The sequence below is a fragment of the Haemorhous mexicanus genome, chromosome 3 (genome assembly GCF_027477595.1).
Source record: "Haemorhous mexicanus isolate bHaeMex1 chromosome 3, bHaeMex1.pri, whole genome shotgun sequence".
NCBI lineage: Eukaryota > Metazoa > Chordata > Aves > Passeriformes > Fringillidae > Haemorhous > Haemorhous mexicanus.
Window position 1 is genome coordinate 37,109,273 of NC_082343.1, and position 18,146 is coordinate 37,127,418.

The 18,146-nt window shown below is 41.3% G+C and overlaps 1 long non-coding RNA gene across 1 annotated transcript in view; it reads right to left on the reverse strand.

Moving 5' to 3' along the window:
- Positions 1-18,146, reverse strand: part of LOC132325786 (uncharacterized) — a 53,049-nt gene that overhangs the window by 10,296 nt on the left and 24,607 nt on the right. Inside the window, exon 6 of the long non-coding RNA XR_009486019.1 lies at positions 8,764-8,831. This is a non-coding gene — a long non-coding RNA (uncharacterized LOC132325786). The remainder of the gene's footprint in view (positions 1-8,763; positions 8,832-18,146) is intronic.

Here is an 18,146-nt window from a genome sequence, read left to right on the forward strand (position 1 = left end):
CACAAAGCAAGTTCAAAAATGTGGTGAAAGCAAGTGAGATGAGCCAATTATTTATATGGCACCTTCAAAATATCACTGATGACTTTCAGAGGGCTGAATAGCATATTTAAAAAAAAGTAAAATTTGTGAATATTGGAGTATTTGGAAAAATATTGCTTGTGTAGACTATAACTGTGTAACTAAAACAAGATTCAGTTCAGGAAGGGTTTATCAACAGGTTGTGCTGAAAACTGAGAGAGCAGTGCAATTAGTTTATCCTGTTAACTCAACCTAAGAAGTGATTTATACTTTTGAAACCAGAGGGGATTTAGTGGAGCCATTAGATGTTACGTTGCTATAATTAAGGGATGTTTCTCCTAAAGGCCTAATTTTTTAAAAAATATGAAACATTTTCCAATCTCTATTCCCCATAAATGGTAAAAATATCTTTCTTGTATTAAAGTTCCATGACTCCAAACTGAGTTTCTGTACATTTGATAACCTCACTAGTGCTCTATATTTTAGTGGTTACATATTTCATGCATCCCTTGATGTCATGAGGATGTAAGTCTAAGTTGAAGGTTATAGTTTTAAATGGCAATACAGAGTCTCTTTATTAAAAAGATATTTTTCTGGTGATGACACATGCACATAATTTGGTGGTTCTTTCTTTCCTGCCCACTTTCCTTCAGGATGCACATGTATTTCTATTCTACAAATGGTAGATCATTCTCCAAGAAAGGGGGAAAAGAACAGTAGGCAAAGACAGCTATTTTTTCTCTTAGAGCAACCAAGTCAGAGACCTGTACATTCCAGTGTTAACATTCACAAAAAGGGAATGTGCCACCAAAAATTAATAACCAAGTAATTACCCTTATAGTGTTTAAAAGGACTTGGGCACATTTCTGACATATCATTTTATTAGAAGGCTTCTTGCAAGAAAATGTTTACATCTTAGTTATTTTGCCCTGCAGGTAAGTAACTTCTAGCAGATTAAGTTTATCATTGATGGGGTCATTTCATATTGGGATAGCAGGATGTGTTTCTCCTGTTCAGTACTAGCAGAATTTATCATAAACTGGCATTGTGCAGTGCAAAATGTTCTTTTTGTGGAGCATACAGATCTAGAGGAGCTATAATCATAACATGCCACATAGGGAGCTGTCTGCTCTTCCAGAACTGAGGATTTTTTTGTTGTGGATTTGTTTTGTTCTGTTGGGTTTTTTGGGGGTTTTTTTTTGGTGGTTTTTTAATTTTTTTTTAAATTTTGGTTTGGTTTGGTTTTGGGGATTTTTTGTTTTGTTTTTATGTTTTTTGGGGTTTTTTGGTAGGGTGTGTATTGAGGTAAGTACTGGTTGATCGCTGAGACCAATTGGGCCACGGGGATTTGTGAGGATGAGGAGCTAATGAAAGGAGTCCTTTAGCTCTACACATGCTAAAACCTGCAGGCTGGGACAGAAGAAAACTGAGGCCCAACAGAAAACCTGGCTTCAGATTGGAACACCAAGTGAGCTTCTTGCTGCGTGGCAGGCTGTGCCAAAGCCCACACAGCCATGGAAAAACATTCCCACTTTTTCTTGTTCATTCTACTGAGAATAATGAGCATGGGAGAGACCGGGCTTCCTGTAGACCAGTCTAGGACTACCAAATTATAGCATTACCATTACCTAAAGATTTTTCACTAACAGTACAATAAACAGATTTCTGAGCTGAGGCTCATTATGACCAATATTTTGTGTCACTGTTTTTTTGTGAATGTCCAAAATTGCTTTGGCAGATCAAACCCCGTCATTTGCTAGACTAATTGTTGGTTGTTAAAATAAGGACTGCAATTTACCACTTACTATTGAATTCTTAATTTGGCAGTTTATGAAATTTAAGATCACATGAAAGCACATCACAGATGAAAGGATGTATGTTTAATTGCTTAACAGATTTGCTGCTGTGCAAAGACTGCAGAGCTGCTGTCCAAGAGTGATCCCTTGGGCTTCTTCCCTCTCGCTTTCAGAAGTGAGAGCTATCGTTACAACACAGCACTCTCCTTCCAGGAGTTTTCCAGACTGGTTTGGGTAAGTGTGGAAATTCATACTTATGAGGTAGACCTAAGAACAAATCAAAGTACGCTTTGAGAGTCTGGCATTCCTGGCTGTGAAATGAATGGCTAATCTTCCACCAACTTTAAAGTCAGCAGGAGCAGCTTCAAAAAAAAAGACAAAAATGCAATACTTTAATTCTTCAGGAGTGAAATTTGTTACTGCCAGTAGTACCAATGCATTACATGAGCTCTCCAGCCAATGCTTAACCTGACCCCAGAGATACAAAGGCTGTCAGCTGGCAGTTTGTATGACAAAATATCACATACGTTTGTGAAAAGTCACACTGAAGACTAACCCTTCTTTTCTTTTCATAAGCACAGTCTAATTGGATATGATAAATAGCATAAATGTAACTGTCTTCATATTTCTGCAGATAATAAAGTCAAATTCTCATTTGGTATTGTCCTACTTCTAAAATTTTAATGAAGCATTATGATAAGAACCAATTTTCTCTGTTTAATCTAATCTGAACATAACAGACTCAGACCAGCACAATTACTGTGCTACAGCATATATAGAAAATTACTCATTACTACTGAGCTCCAAAGTAGAGAAAGAGAATATTTCCAAAGGCACAAAATGTCTAGGGCTATAATTCCTGTTTGCACTAGTAAGAAACTCTCACAGTACCATTAGCAAAGTAATCAACTTTTCAATACTTTAAGGCAAAAAAAAAAAATTATAGAAATAATAAAATATTTTTACATTGGATTTTAATTTTTGTTGTTTACTTATTCTTATTTCCAGATGAATATCTTTATATTTAAGATCAAGGGCTGCATCAATCTTGTCAAAGTGACTTTAGTCTGAGAAACAGCGATAGCAAAGCAAATATATTCACACACTGAAGTTATTGATGGATTCCTGTTCTTTGCCAAATTAATTACCAAGCAGTATTTGATCTTATGTGAGTTGATAAATATACTGGATCAAACATTTATAGACTAAAAGATTCAAGATTAAATGTTGGATATCAAGGCTAACGGTTTTGCTGCACACCCCAATGCCTCAGCCCACAGGCACAGCATCCTGCCCAGGTCTCAGCCTAAAGCTAATGATCCCACTGTCTGTTCTGCTCCATCATTTTTGATCCCCAGTGCCATCTATTTTTATTATAAGTATGATAGTGGTAAGAAAGTTTTCTGGCATGTCACTGTTTATTCCAAAGAGGTTTTAAGGCAAGGAAAAATGGGAAAAACCAAAGCAAGCAACCAGCAGAGAAAACAAGCAGCATCCTCACTGAAAGGAGGGCCTGCAGAGCTCATTCCTAGATCTGATGGCAATCGCAGTGAGACCCACTGCCAGCAGCTCATATGTTGTGATAATCACTTCTCCATTACCAAGCAATCTCAGCCTCATGACTCTGCTTAATTCCTCCATGAATCGTGTCAAGGAGTCAGTACCCCCTCCAGCAGGGAACAAAAACCTGCTATCTGCATATTCCAAGATGTGAATGCTCTCAAGAAAAAATGCTCTCTCCCTTTTCACACTGCACATTGTTTCTCTAGGTTCCCTCTCTAGTGCTTGGTGCCCAAGTAACAAGATCTCAAAATAATGAGAAGAAGCATAGAATAAACCATAAATTCTCATAAACACAAACCTTTGCTTGTAGACACTGAAATAAAGGCAAATAGAACAGAGACTTTACAGGGGTGCCATGTGAAAGCTTGGCATTTTGCAGCCTCTCAAGATCATGAGACAACAAAGAAAGCTTCAGTCCTTGTTTGTTGAGAGGTGTATCCCCACAGTTAAGAGCTGGAGGAAAAACATGATTAATGCAATCTTGCAAAAAAAACCATATTTGCTGGGGAGATATAAAATAAGACTTTTCCTTCTGTTCACAGTGAAAATGTGCTCTGGTAAGTTTAAACATCCTTAAACACCTGGCTGCTCCCTTGCTCTGCTCCTGGTGAGGTCTCTGTTGCGGCTAGTACACACAGCCAATATACACATGGCTACAGGATTTTATGCATCTGGGAGACTGATTCTGGCATCAGCAGTATCCTCTCTCACCCTCTCAGACATGTAACACCAGGGATATTGCACCAGGCATAATGGCAAGGGAGGAGGCAATGAGAACAACTAAAGGATGTAGCAACAAAGTGAACACCAGGAGAGAAAACAGAAGGAATAAGGGAGAAAAATTGGCTTCTGGAATGTTATTCCTCCATTTCAATATCTTTGCAGTGGGAATAATTCTACATTGGCCAGAGATGTTCAAATAAATTCCTCTTTTCATGCTACCTCATGCTACAACCATCTGAGAGACACCTAATCTAACAATCTAACCCTGGCCCAAAGCTGTACAGCCAGGAGTATCTACTGGGGGGTGAAAGCAGCTGGGGCAGAGCTAAAAGCAGCACAGTCAGACACATCCCACCACCCAAAACTCCAGGGCAGCAATAAAGGCAGCAGAGCTGTAGTACTGCAGGTTAATAACTGTGTGAGAAAAAAGGCACCTCTCCTCACCCCCTCAATTGTCAAGCCACTGTTTTCTTCTTTGTGGCAAAATAGACATGTAGTTGAGATGGCAGTTCCATGGCATCACTGACACTTTTCCTGGCCAAGGGCAGTGGAACCACTGCCTTGTCCTGTGACAGTGCACAGCCAGCTGGCTGCCCTCAGATACACAGACTTCAATGATGCCACCACCTGCATGTAAGGAAAACCTTTCATAACTGCACCTTGTGTGCCCTTAGCATCTCACTTAACTTTTGGGGCCTGGCTGCTCAACCCTTTGTTTGCCATTCTGGGCACAGTCGGGAGCAGGTTCTTTGGAAAACTTTTCACATGGAGATGCAGTTATCTGTGAAATTAAGGAGCACCTAAAGCAGGCAGCAAGTAATAAGCCACTATGGGAACAGACAGACAGCAGGCACACAGTTCACAAATGTGATTGCTAAGAAAGTTCTTAAGTGGCTTCTGAAGTCACCTTGCTTGGATTCCACATGGGACTATGCCAAAGGCTCGCAAAAAACAGTCCAAGATAATATATATTGGGGGGAATTTTCATTCAGCTCTCCATCTTTTAATTCAGTGGTTATCTTTACTTTGACAATATCCCATGGGGGCTTTAAATATGCTAGTCACCTAAAAATTTTACATAAAGAAGGGGAGAACCATCCATACTCAGGAATTTCCACCATTTTTCTCAGCTCATTTTCCCATTTGCTTTCCTTTTCACATTTGCTCATATAGAAAACCTTGCTTTTCTCACACAGAAAATTCACTGCTTCTTGATTCTTCCCATTCCTCAAAGGATTCTGGTTTTTCTACAGTGTTTGGAATAAACAAAAATCACATGGAAATGTGCCATGTAGTCTTGTTACTATATTTCAACAGATGGTACGCAGTATTGTTCTGAATGCCTGCACAACAAGAAACTGTGTCTATATCCTTGCAGGGTTTTATTTCCTGAAGTCCTGGGAGATGCAGCAAAGAAGCACTTGATGTCATTTTCTTCTATTCTCCCTAGTTCTGCTGTACACATGTAAAACTAAACAAACAAGATTCTCATTTGGAATGTGTTAATCATGCCCACAGTTTGAGAACAATGAAGAATTAGATTAACTTGTATCTGTAGGTGTGCACGTTAGTCTTCATAAAACACACACACACTGCACAGATGTGGGAAAGTCAGGTACCCTTTCTTTCTCTCATTGTGTGCTGTGACAACCTCCAGTGGAAGGTGGTGTAATGAGGGTCACATATCATGATTGTCAGATACAACATAGCAGCAATTACCCAGGCCAGCAGCAATTGTGACCACTCTCTGCTCAAGGGAACAATTTATAGAAGTGGCTCATGAGCTGACAAGATTAAGAGTGACCAAGGATGATGATTAAAAGTTTTGACTAAATCTGCTATCAGCAGTGTTACAAAACTGTAAAGCTGAGGAGGGAGGGGTCTGCAATTGAACATTCAGACTAAAATGCAGGGCCCTTTCCAGTTTTACCTGCAGCACAGCACCAGCCATTTTCAGTGAACACCGGTCTGCAGAACACTTCTGTAGTCAAAAGTAGTTGAGGAAATTAAATTTGTCACAAAACCCAACCCAGCCACAGAACAGAAGTATTTGTTTGGGAAGTGGTCAGTAGTTTCTTTCAAACTGCTTGGATGGTCTTTGAGTCATCTAGCTAGGAAACAACAGCAACAACAAAATACCTATTATATATCACATATATATGTGTGTGTATGTTTGTCACTGTATATAATTTGGGATTAACAAAATGCAGATTAGCAGGAATAATAATTATGATATGAAAAGTTCTTGGTCTCAAATATGCCAGCAGTACTGAATAACTTTGAATGAAATATTTTAGGGACATAAATCAACTTAAGGACAGTTCTTTAACATGGAAAGCATCTACAATGATTTGGATATTCTGTGCTGTACAGAAATAATCAAATTCTTCTTCTGAGGGACATGAAAAGCCCTGCAGGTCATTGGTGCTAGACGAGATGGTGAGGAACACATTCAGTGCAGGCAGCACAGTGTGCAAGCTGCAAATTGAGCTCTGGGTGGCAGGAGCCCCAGGCAAGAGGCCATGAACTGGACCCTTTGCACAAAAAAAGGGCATGGGGACCTGTGGCGAAGCCAGGTGACTGGACTGAGAAAGACACAGCAGAAGCTGAGGACTCAGCAGCAAGAGCCCGAGCCCAGACTTTCATGTGCATAGACTGTGAAGGCATAAAACCCAGGGGTTACTTTATTTGGTATCCCTTCCTGGAGGCACTCAGCTTGAGCTGTTCCTGTGTTACTGCATCATGAATAAATTGCTTTAAGGATGCGAGAGAAACCCAGCCAACAACAAAATCTGATCTGACTGTGTGACTGTGCTGGGTGTATGCAGGGAGCCAAGCAGGGCACCCATGGGCTCACCAGAGCCACCCACTGATGGGGCTTCAGTCCCAGCAGTGCAGTCCCTGGTGGTGAGAGTGTGACTACCAGAGTGCCCTCTGAACAGTCAGACAGGAAAGTTTCCTCACACGTGAGACACTATAAGATAAGGTAGTATAAGTGATGTACCACACAGCCTTGAAAAATGCCAAGGGTCACCTGGGCTAGCCGAAGCAATCTGTCCTGCCCTTACACTCTGTGACATTTGGTGCACCTTTTATCTCAGTGTGGCTTGAAAGGAAAAACACATCACCAAGAGGCAGGAAGAAGAATTTGGAAGGAGAAAAGAATGAAAATTCTGTCTTTCTCCATTTATTTATTATTCCAAGGGTGGTATGAGACCTGATTGAATTCCTATCTGGGTGTGTATCTTAGTTAATGTGTCAACAGGCATTTGGAACAGCAACTCTCTCCATTCAACCTGCTCAATCTGACTGAAAGAATTCAGTGTGCTTTGAATAAAAGCAGGACTGACTATAACCAAATAATTGCAAAGATGGAAGGAATGGATGAGTGCTTTGAGCAACTGAGTTCAGTTTCAGTCATTGATGCTGACATTATTGTACGATGAATCTTAAAATGAGATTTTTTTCCTCTCCTTACTTTTCTGTCTAGAATATGGGTCCATCGATATTTCTCCTTAAGAAATATTTCCTTTTGGCAGCTGCAACTGAATTATGGCTGATTCATCCCAAATAGTTTTATCATAAGTACCTCATTTGGGTTAACTAGTTCTCCAGTTTCCAGCAGTGTCCTCTGGGACATGCATATGGGAGAGAACCACCCTCTCCTGCCCCATTCGAGACATCATCTTACATTCCTAACTAAGCCAAATTCTTTTGACTTCTTGAAGTTAAAGATGTTTTCCCAAATGTCCTTTCCTACCACTGAGATCCTAGCACAGACTCATGCTAGCCCCAAGATGTGTGTCTTTAGCCTGTGTCCTGCTGTACCCATTTCTACCCTTGTTGCTCTCAAAATCACACCATGTCAGTGTACAAGATTCTGAAGCTGCCATGCGCCATAGATGATTCCTAGATGTGTCAGTCAACTTAATTTTCATGCTCCTGTCTTTTATGCCAAGGTCTTTATTAGAAATAGTAAACAAACTTTGTCCAGAGAGTCCTTGAGAAAATTGTCTAGTAACCTCTTTCAGCTTGATCATTTGCCTCACAGCATGACTCATTGTCATCTCTCATTTAGGGAGCTCCTTACCACATCACAGTTCCTGTAATAATCTCCAGCTTCACTGTTTTAGCTGATAATTTCCCATGTGACACTGCGTCAGGTGCTCTGCTCAAGGTCAGATAGATTTGATCATCTGCTTTTGTCTACAGAATCACAGCTTGCTTTTTTTTAAAAAAAAACATGAATGAAGATTCTTATCAATCTTTGATTAGACAGGCATCAGGATAGCCTGACACAATGTGCCTCTGACCAAGCCTTACTACATTTTATCCCCCTTTCCATTTATCCGCAGAGTTTTAATTAGTGTTTCTTTCAAAGTTCCCTACATAATCCCTGCACGTAAGTGAGGTCAGTTAAGTTCAAAAGCCATAAGGAGATATTTTAAGTCCCCCAGAAGATAATGTGATAATTAAGACAAAATGATAATATGTGCTTGATGCAGCTGTGGATGGCTGGGAGAGGTAAAAGATCCAAGTAACTTAACCTCTAACCAAAGTTATGCATACTCTCCCTGTCCTTCCTCTACAAAATCAGGGAATGACATTATCCAGTACAAAGTGGAAAAGCAAGAACAAGTAGAATTAAATTCATAAGCTTTACCTGTACCAGCTCAAATCTGCAGTCCCTCTCCTGCAGGGCTGTCTCCATCAGGGTGCCATAGCAGGTACCTAGGGAAGAGGACAGAAACAAGATAGCCCACTTTTCTGCTTTCCCACTAGTTACTCACAGCTCCACAGTTTTGTGGTTAATGGGTCATTGAGGAAAAAGCATTATCTATCTGTTAAATAGTTCTTACTGTACTGCATTGTTTTCCACAAATCAGTGTAAACTCCTAGCACTCACAATATCTAGGAAAACCTTGTTGATTTTCAGTTCATTACCAGCTGCTTCTTCTAGATGCTCTGTAATTCTTTCACCAGGAGAAACACCCAGCCATCACACCTCATCACCTTCTCCACTCCAGGATACAATTCCTCTGGTTTGCCCCTCAGCTCTGTTTTCTGGAGCTGAGCAGCCATACCCACGGAGGTATTACCTGGGCATAAGCCATTGAATAACTCCAAGCACCTCTGCTCCCATCCTCTGGGCTTTGTCTTGCCTTTTCTCTGCCACCTCAATGTCCATCCTACTTTTGCCCAAAGCAGTTGGGCCATCCCCAGAAGGGGAAGAAAGTTTAAGATTTTTCAGGATGAAGCCAGACCCATACAGAGATTATTCTGGGAGATACTGAAAAGCACCTGAAAGACAGTGACTCATTGGTCACAGCCAGCATGTCCCACTTTGCTCTGCACTGGTGTGGCCTCACCTCAAGCCCTGTGTGCAGTTTTGGGCACCACAACATAAGAAAGACATAAAAGCTATTAGAGAGTGTCCAAAGCAGAGCTGTAAGATGGTGAAGGGCCTTGAGGAGAAGCTGTATGAGAACAGCTGAGGTCACTTGGTCTGCTCAGCCTGGAGGAGACTGAGGGCAGACCTCACTGCAGTTACACCTACCTCATGAGGGGAGGAGGAGGGGCAGGCACTGATCTCCTCTCTGTGGTTCCCAGTGACAGGACCTGAGGGAATGGCCTGGAGTTGTGTCAGGGGAGGTTTAGGTTGGATATTAAGAAAAGGTTCTTCACCCAGAGGGTGGCTGGGCACTGGAACAGCTCCCCAGGGAAGCGGTCACAGCACCAGCCTGGCAGAGCTCAAGAAGTGTTTGGAGAACACTCTTGGACACAATGTGACTTTGGGATGTCCTGCACAGAGCCAGGAGATAGACTTGATGAATCTTGTGGATCCCTTCCAACTCAGCTTATTCTGTGATTCTGTGAATTTCCACACTCCTGTTCTTGTCCCTTCAGAAAAATCTAACCCTTTAAAACTTTGTGAACCCCATTTTTAGGTGTCTGCTTCTGGCTCAGCAGGTAACAAACAGAAACCAGCAAATTAGCAATTGGCACTGCCATGTTTAAATCGTGTTTGAGAGATACCGCGCTCACACCTGCCTGAGGCCATTCATAATATCTCTCTGATTTACCTTTAATTTCTGCACAAGATGTTTGTTCACTGAACACATCTAATTACCCAGTTACAGACAAATTGCCCCTCACGTCCTGCATAAAAAAGGTCAAACAGACATGGTGCCCCAGAAGGGCTGCCCACTGCCTGGGGCCTCAGCTCTGCCCAGGCACACGCGTCTTCCCAGGGCTCCAACAAGCTCCAGCACAGCCCTGATCAGGCAGCCAACAGTGCTGTCTTATTTCATTTGGAGGGAAGGGAGAAGCTAATAGACCACTGTAGAAATGGCACAAGGGAAAAGGGGACATGCTTGTTTTAATACTTTTATTAAAGAAGAACATAGCATTACTGACTCTTTAACTTTTCATTCAATGTCAATTACGCTTATTAATTTATTAGAACCTTAATTTTTACCAAGTGGCTACACAAGCAATTGCTTTCCATTTCAGCTGAAGAAGGACTTGTGATCCTTTTTTTTGTGAACTCAAAGAAGGAAGTGAACATGAATTTGTTATACCATGTTCAGCCAGAGCACAGATGTGATTGAGATTTTCAGCTTCCATTGACACTGCATGTCTGCTGACATTGCACATGTGATCCAGTATAAAAATTGATACAGTACCTGTGTGTCTTGCAAAGCTTCAGAACTGATAGTCTATCTTAGCATACAGTGCCATAAACATCCACAATTTTTCAAAACTGTGTTTTTTAAAAAGAGCTTTTGCCGGTGATGCAGATTTTTTCAGGCTTGTGGTTTCATACCACAACCAATATAACAAGAGAACATTGCCCTCTGGTGTCACAAGCTTTGTGCTTGGCAGGGCTCACCACCTGCACTTTCTTACCCCTTTTCTTCCTTCACTTTATTCACTGCACTGAGAGCCAGGCTGTGGTTCAAAGGCATACATTAGCTGAAGGTATGGAAACGGTGGTTTCCTTTTCAATGGGGATTTTTTTGCAGTCACGTAACAATTGCCATGGGTGTGAAAACAATCTTTCTAAAGTACTGAAAGCCAGAATTAGCTCCCTTCAGGTTGGGTGATGCTGTTAAATCTTAGCTTCTTTTTTTTCACCAGTTTATCAACGTATTTATTCATCCTCTTGAATAAGTTTGGGGTTTTTTTTATTTTAAAGTGAATATTAGAATCAAAGCTATCAGAAAATTGAAAATAAATTTGGTAGCTTATGCTACCAACCCCTTTGCTACCACCAGAGTTTTTCTGATCATAACTGAGTTCTCCAGGCTGCACTTGGAGACATCTGAGTTCTGCCTAATTGCTCACAGGTTTGTCCCCAAGCACACTCCAGTACATCAGGACAAAGGAGTGGCAGGAAACAGCTAAATCAAATGCAAAGAAGCCAAATTATTGCTTGGCGTTGGATGACAGTACAAAAGAGAGAGAAGAAGCATCATTGTTTAAGTAGGTGGGGAAGGGACAGGAGGGGGTGCAGTGGGAGTAGCACAAAGCTTAAATTTACCTTCCTAGCCTTGCAGGCTCTGCTGTCAGATGGTTTGCACAAAGCAGAATAGCAAGGTAAAGTGTCAGGTTTTTTTACCTCAACTCTTAAAGCCAAAGATTACTTCTCCACTAAAATATTCCAAGTGTTTAGTAAATGCCAATTTCAAAAAGAGAGTTGCCACAATGAATAGATCTTCCAGCAGCTAATTAGTCCATACAAAATGTACAGACAGTCACTTTTGCCAAGGAGTCAGTGGTGATTCCAACAGATGATCCACTAATTCCATCATCTACTTGCAGCCACTCTGAAAACCACAAGGGACAGAAGTTTAAGGTACAGCCCTAAAACATAAGGTAGAGACTGATTGCAGGGGTGGCCAGATGGTGCTGCTTGTAATTGGCTGCCTGTTAGACAACTCCCTGGACATTGTCTCATCACTTACCTTTTGCTCACTGGGATCCTACATCTAGCTTTATCCTGATAATAGTTGATGGCCTAGGCTCAAGTCTATGTAGGACTCCTCACAGGCCATGGAAACATATCCAGGGGTTTTTCTTTCTCCTCTTTCCCCAGATATTGGAGGGACATTCTGCTCTTAGTGCATCAACCAGAGATAAATAGATAATAAGATGAGAGCAGGCACACTCAGCTGTATATGTGGCTTTTTATCTGTCCTCTGGACTTTTCCCCAGATGCACCAGACCAGTTTTTGACCCAGGCTCTCCACTAGCTTCCAACCACTGCATTAAATCCTTACTGATAACTGAACACAGAGATTTTCTTCCCGGCCATTTACTAAACTGCTCACTTTGAATTGCTAACCAAAAAAAACCCCTCATTTTTCTGCTCTTACAAGAAAATATAAATTGCCCTCTTGAAGAATTGAGGGCTGACATTATTTTTGTGCATCTCCTCATTTGCAGATGGCTTTTACAGAGGCCTTTGCTAACAGAAGGACTGAAAGAGAGGAAGTAGGAGGCTGAGGTCAGATACTATGTTTAATTTAAGAATTAGAGAAAAAAGAAACACTGCAAAACTGAAATTTGAGAGGAACTTCAAGATAGGCTCCACCAAAAAATCTACAGGGGGGAAAAAACCCCAAAAATCCATTTTTCTCTTTTCAAAAGAAAATTACATGTAGATAAACAAGCTCTGAAAAATCTCTTGAGGTACTGAAGAGGGAAGCAGGGAGATAACTGCATAAGAAAAATTGCTGCTGTAACCAAAATGCAGTCTGCAAGCACTGCTCTTTGAAGCTATTAAATAAACCTAAACCATAGTAATAAACATGTGGTAAATATGTATTTTGTTGTGCTTTTAATGTCTTTGACAATGTCTGTCTATACCTCCCTTATTTAGAGCCAGCAAGTTTTTTGGTGGATCTATACCAGACCAAATTAAGCACTGAATTTTACTGTTGCTTGCTATGTTACTTCTTGGCTTGTTCCTTCTATAATACTTGGCTTCTTGACAGTTTGGAGGATTTGGCAGCAATGAAGCTAAAACTTGTGTCAGGCTGCAGTACTTCAATCTGGGTGTGAAATTTAATGACCATTTGAAATTCAGATTCTGCAGAGTCATGACAGAAACAAATGCAGCATTGAAAGACACTCTCCATAGGAAGCTGTTCAGCAGACAGAGAGCAGACTGAAAAAGGTACAGTGACCTCACCAAAATTGATTGCAAGATTACCACACCAGAGGCCAGGCATTAATTTTGCCCTTAAGATTTATTTGCAGTAAACCATGTCATGAATGCTCTCTGTGGCTGGTAGATCCCACTTCTCCAGTTTTGCAAAACAAATATTTAAAAAGAAAAAGCAATTTACATGTTATCTGCCAAGTGTGGTAGCCAACGAGCCTCTGATAGGTGTCGATTTGTCCTGTATGTCAGAGAGCCAGTATTTTCCTATGCATCAGTTTGTCTCGCCACCTACTTCTAGACTTATTTTTCAGGATTTCAAATAAATCCGTGGAGATTTTTACTTGTCACTCCCAAAAATCTGCTGAATTGCCTTTTTGATTTTGGTCCCATGAGTTCAGACCTGTTGCTGCACCTCTGTTGGTGAGTAGTGGCCTTCAACAAGCGATTTAAATTCTGGACATATTGCTTTCAAAGGATGCTGTTAGAAAACATGATTGAGACCACACTGACTGGAAAGGTCTCTCCTTAGCTCCTGCATAGCTGTCTCCAGAAGCTCCTTAGTCAGTCTTCACAAATTCCTGAATTTGCAAGTTACTGTTGGCTGAAAAACGCACTGGAGCTACTGTAGACTGAGGCAAATTTCAGACAAGCTGACTTTCCCTTCCCTCTCTTCACTTTTTTACCAGATTAGAAATTTGCATACAAGCTTGCCTGGGAATAGGCACACTTGGGAAGAAAGTCTGCAGAAGAGAGCATTATGCTGCAGGGGCAGTAGCACAATGAGGCTGATCCAGACCTCTGGCCCTGGAGGTGAAATGGAGGATCAGTTCCCCAGACATCTGTCTCAGCTGTCATCCATCTGCTTTTGGACTTCACTCACAGCTGTGGCAAAGATTTTAGAGGCACACTCTGTCTCTTACACATTGCTGAAGCACCTGGCACAGCAGAGTGCGATCACTTTAAAGGCTTTAAGCAGCATTGCTACAATAATGATTGGTAGAGAGAGTCAGATAATTAATTACTTTCCAGTATGCGTTTCCCTAGTATAGCGTTCAATACAAGTATTGACTGGATTAATTTAATTTCAGAGTTGCAGAAGCAGATATATGGCTATTTTTTATTTTAGAGTTGATTTTTTGTTTATCAAGACTTTCTTTAGAAAGTCTAGCTAGACTAGAACTGTCTCTGGGGTGCTTGGAAATGAACTTTAACCTTTAATTTGCATTCAGACCCAGTACAGCCACCCTAACCCAATCCGGCCATGCTATCTGGATGTTGTGTGGTTGTTTGCCCCAGGTGTCACAGCTAGTGCTATCACTGCTCCTTTTGGAGCTTCTTCTGCACACAGTTGTACTAAGCAGATAAACTCTGTCACTCACCATGTAAATCCCATTTCCCAACACCTCTCTTGCCTTTCTGTCAGCTGCTGAAAGAAGAAAAGGTGACTCTCAAGCCCACTTTAAATTCTCACTGGTCTGTTGAAAGCAGTAGAGGCAAATCTCATCAAAAACTGATACAACTCCATTATTTTCAGTGGAACTATGCCCACGTACACAAGATTCAGATCCAAGGCTTTCCAAAAACATTGAGACCACTACCCTTTGGCTAAGTCTGTTTAATGGTTTCTGTTGTAAGTTACTGTTACCAACACAGACTATTCTTCAGCCTAAAGCTCCTTATTGAACTGGGGCAGCCTCCTACACCCTAAACCAGAACAGTGATTCCAAGTGTAAGCTTATAAACAGAAATGATGGGACTGACAGCAGCCTGCCTTTTGGGAAAATCTGGTTTTTGTCTCTTGTCTTTAGAACAATCACTCATTTTTAACGAGTCTAGATTTTTTTAAAAAGATGTTGCAGTATTATTTAAGGCTATTATTTTACTGGGAAAAAGATCCAACATGTAATGAAACATTAGAGATATTAATCTTAATATTCAATGCCTATTCCAACAATATTTTGGTCTCCTGGTAACATTACTAATGACTTGTCAACATGAAAGAGAGAAAGAGTGAAGCTATTTCACTGGTTTCTGAAACAGCATGAAATCAAGTGCATGTTACACCGATTTTGCAAAAACACACTGCTGGTAGCAATTCTCCCTGTGTTCAGCAAACCATGAAATAACACTATATCAGATTTCTGGCACTTGAAAACAGGGAAGCATTCCAAAGACAGTGGCTTCTTGGCAGTATCTAGCAGAAAGATGGAAGTGCTGAAACATGGAACCTCCTTTCTTCCCCCTCTCCCCATGCTCAGATGCTTACAAAGAATCAGTGTAACAATCCTCCAGAGCACAGCTCAATGGAAATATGGAAATTAATTGTTGCAGTCACCTCATTACTCGACTGTCAGTGTTAATAGATGTTTAGCACCGCACTAAGAGCACCGGTGGTGTATGATTTTATCACTGCAGATAAGTGCTTTTAAAGCAAAGGCTCACCACGAGCAGCTGAGCCAGGTGCTGGGCGCTGGCAATACATCTCGGGATGGCCCTGCCCTCTGGCTGGGAAGAGAGGGAGGGATCAGAGCTGCACAGCTCCCTGCGGCTGGGTCATATGAGCAGCTGAATCATGGAAAACTCGTCTCACATGAACAGAGCAGGGCAATCACAGGGAGCCCTAAGTTCTGCATGCCACAGCGCAGAAGGGATACAACATTCAGAAGGATCCACAATTTGCAATTTCTTCTAAATTTCCAGAGGACTATTACGAATATAAATAAAGTATCATCACCACTCTCTGGCATCATCTGCACCTGCAGAGCTGTTTGGGGGCAGTGCTTCTGAAGAACAGGTCAGCCGAGCTGGAAACAACCACCTCACTACTCCTCTTTCAAAAGCCCAGCATCAAGCACTGCAGTACAGAAACAGGTTTTTTTTATTTATGCATCATGGTGAAGCAAAAAACATCCTTTCAAAACATTGGTAGCTTCATCCTCAGACTTCTCAACTGTGCCTGCTTTGGAAATAGACTAAGCTAAAAAATTCAAAAAGTCTGTGTGAATCCAGTCCTGAACAGAGTATCTGTCTAGATGAGGTTGAGGATATGGCCATAGCTGATCAGAGGCCAGATGCCCTGGAAATAAATTCCAGTGAAAGCTGTAAAGGATTTCTCAGAGTCCTTTCTTCCTGTGGAAGTATATCTGTGGGGAATAAAGACAGATGTGCTCTGAAAATTCCACCTAATTCTATCCTAATTAAGCAAGATAGTTCAAACCCTGACAAAAGACTAGGCTGCTATTTTTATTACTCTTTTTATTTCTATGGGAGAAGGTACATAGTGAAAATGATCTCGCAAGACAAGACATTGCATTTGCTGCTCATCCTTTTTACTTTCCAGAACTTGAGTAATGCTTCAGAAGCAGAGACCAGGTTTAGTTGACAGTAAGTAATTGTTATAAACTCACTGCCATCAGTTTGTCCGTACCAGATGAAATATTTTTCTGACCTTTGTTAAAGTGACCTTGCTTTAATGGGTGTTAAATTGTCATCCACACATGAAAAGTCTTTGATTTGGGCTTTCCAAAAACAGAGCTGAAGCTCTGTTTGCCCAAGCCAGTTTCTTCGGTCTGCTTCTAGATTTTGTTCTGCAGATCTCACTTTCTCCCTCTCCTTCCGTGCTTGCAATGCTCGAAACATCATTGAAAAGGAATTTTGAGTGTCTGTAATTCACTACAGAAACTTTTCAGGCTGCAAAGGAGACAGATGAGACACTAACACCGACAATATCAATGAAATAAATCTTTCAGCAACAATAAATTGTATCTGTGCTTGTTTATTGAGTTTGGGGTATTTTTTATCTGTCCAAACTGATGGAAACTCATCAAGACGATGCTACACAGGTTTGGGAGTATACTTACTAGCTGACAAATTTGTAAAGCCACACAAACCTTGAAGCTTGTATAAGAATGTAACCAAGGTGTTGTCTCTTTCTTGCCTGTGTCAGTGTGGCAGCCCAGAAGATAAGGAGCAAATGTCTCAAACACTGACAGCTGGACAGCTGTGGAGCCAACCAAGGATTGTTGGTAATAACAGACAAAGAATGTTGCTAAGAACACATGCTAGGAAAGAATGAGATGTGGCTGGAAAAGGGGGCCACGAAGAAGTAGGGCAGCACTTTTCTAGGACAAGCCTCCCTGTTGTAATTCCCGGAGATAAACACAGCACAGTACAGCGCAAGTGCAGGAATGAGGCCGAGAAGTGGGTGTGGACTGCAGCAGGGGGATCAAAACCACCCAAGACTCCCGAAGCTCTTCTGACCCATTTCCAGAAAGGTCTGAAAGAAAAGACTATGCTGAGTAACTAATTTGCCTAGAAAGATAAACACATCTTCCAAGGGGGGAAACCCCATCTGTAAAGAGGTATCCCAACCTAGCCTGGGCAGAGCCCCCAAGAACCCAGACATCCCATCAACTGGATCAATGCTGGAACCAGAACTGGGGGGAGCTTTTTTGCTTCCTTCCTTCTTTCTTTTTTTTCTTTCTCTTTTTTTTTTTTCTCTCTTTCTCTGTCTTCCCTTTAATTAATATCTTTCTTTTTCTCTGCCCTGTGCTGATATAGTAGGTCAGCAAGTAATACACCACTTTCAATGCCAAGAAATTTACTAAAAACACTTTGTGAGTTTTTGTGAACCTCCTGACTTTTGTCGCTCCTTTTGACCACAAGCATTTAGGAACCTTGGATGATCTTTTTCCACACAACAGGAACAACCAACCTTTGCTCTTGAATTGCATGCCTCCTTTCTAATGCTCTCTGAACAGTACCCATGCACCTATCCAATCCTCATTTATGGTGTGTGCTCTTCATCTCAGTTACCATCCCAGAAGATAAAGAAGGCTTTTAAAGGGGCAGCTCAATTCTTTCAAAGTAGCCGTGAT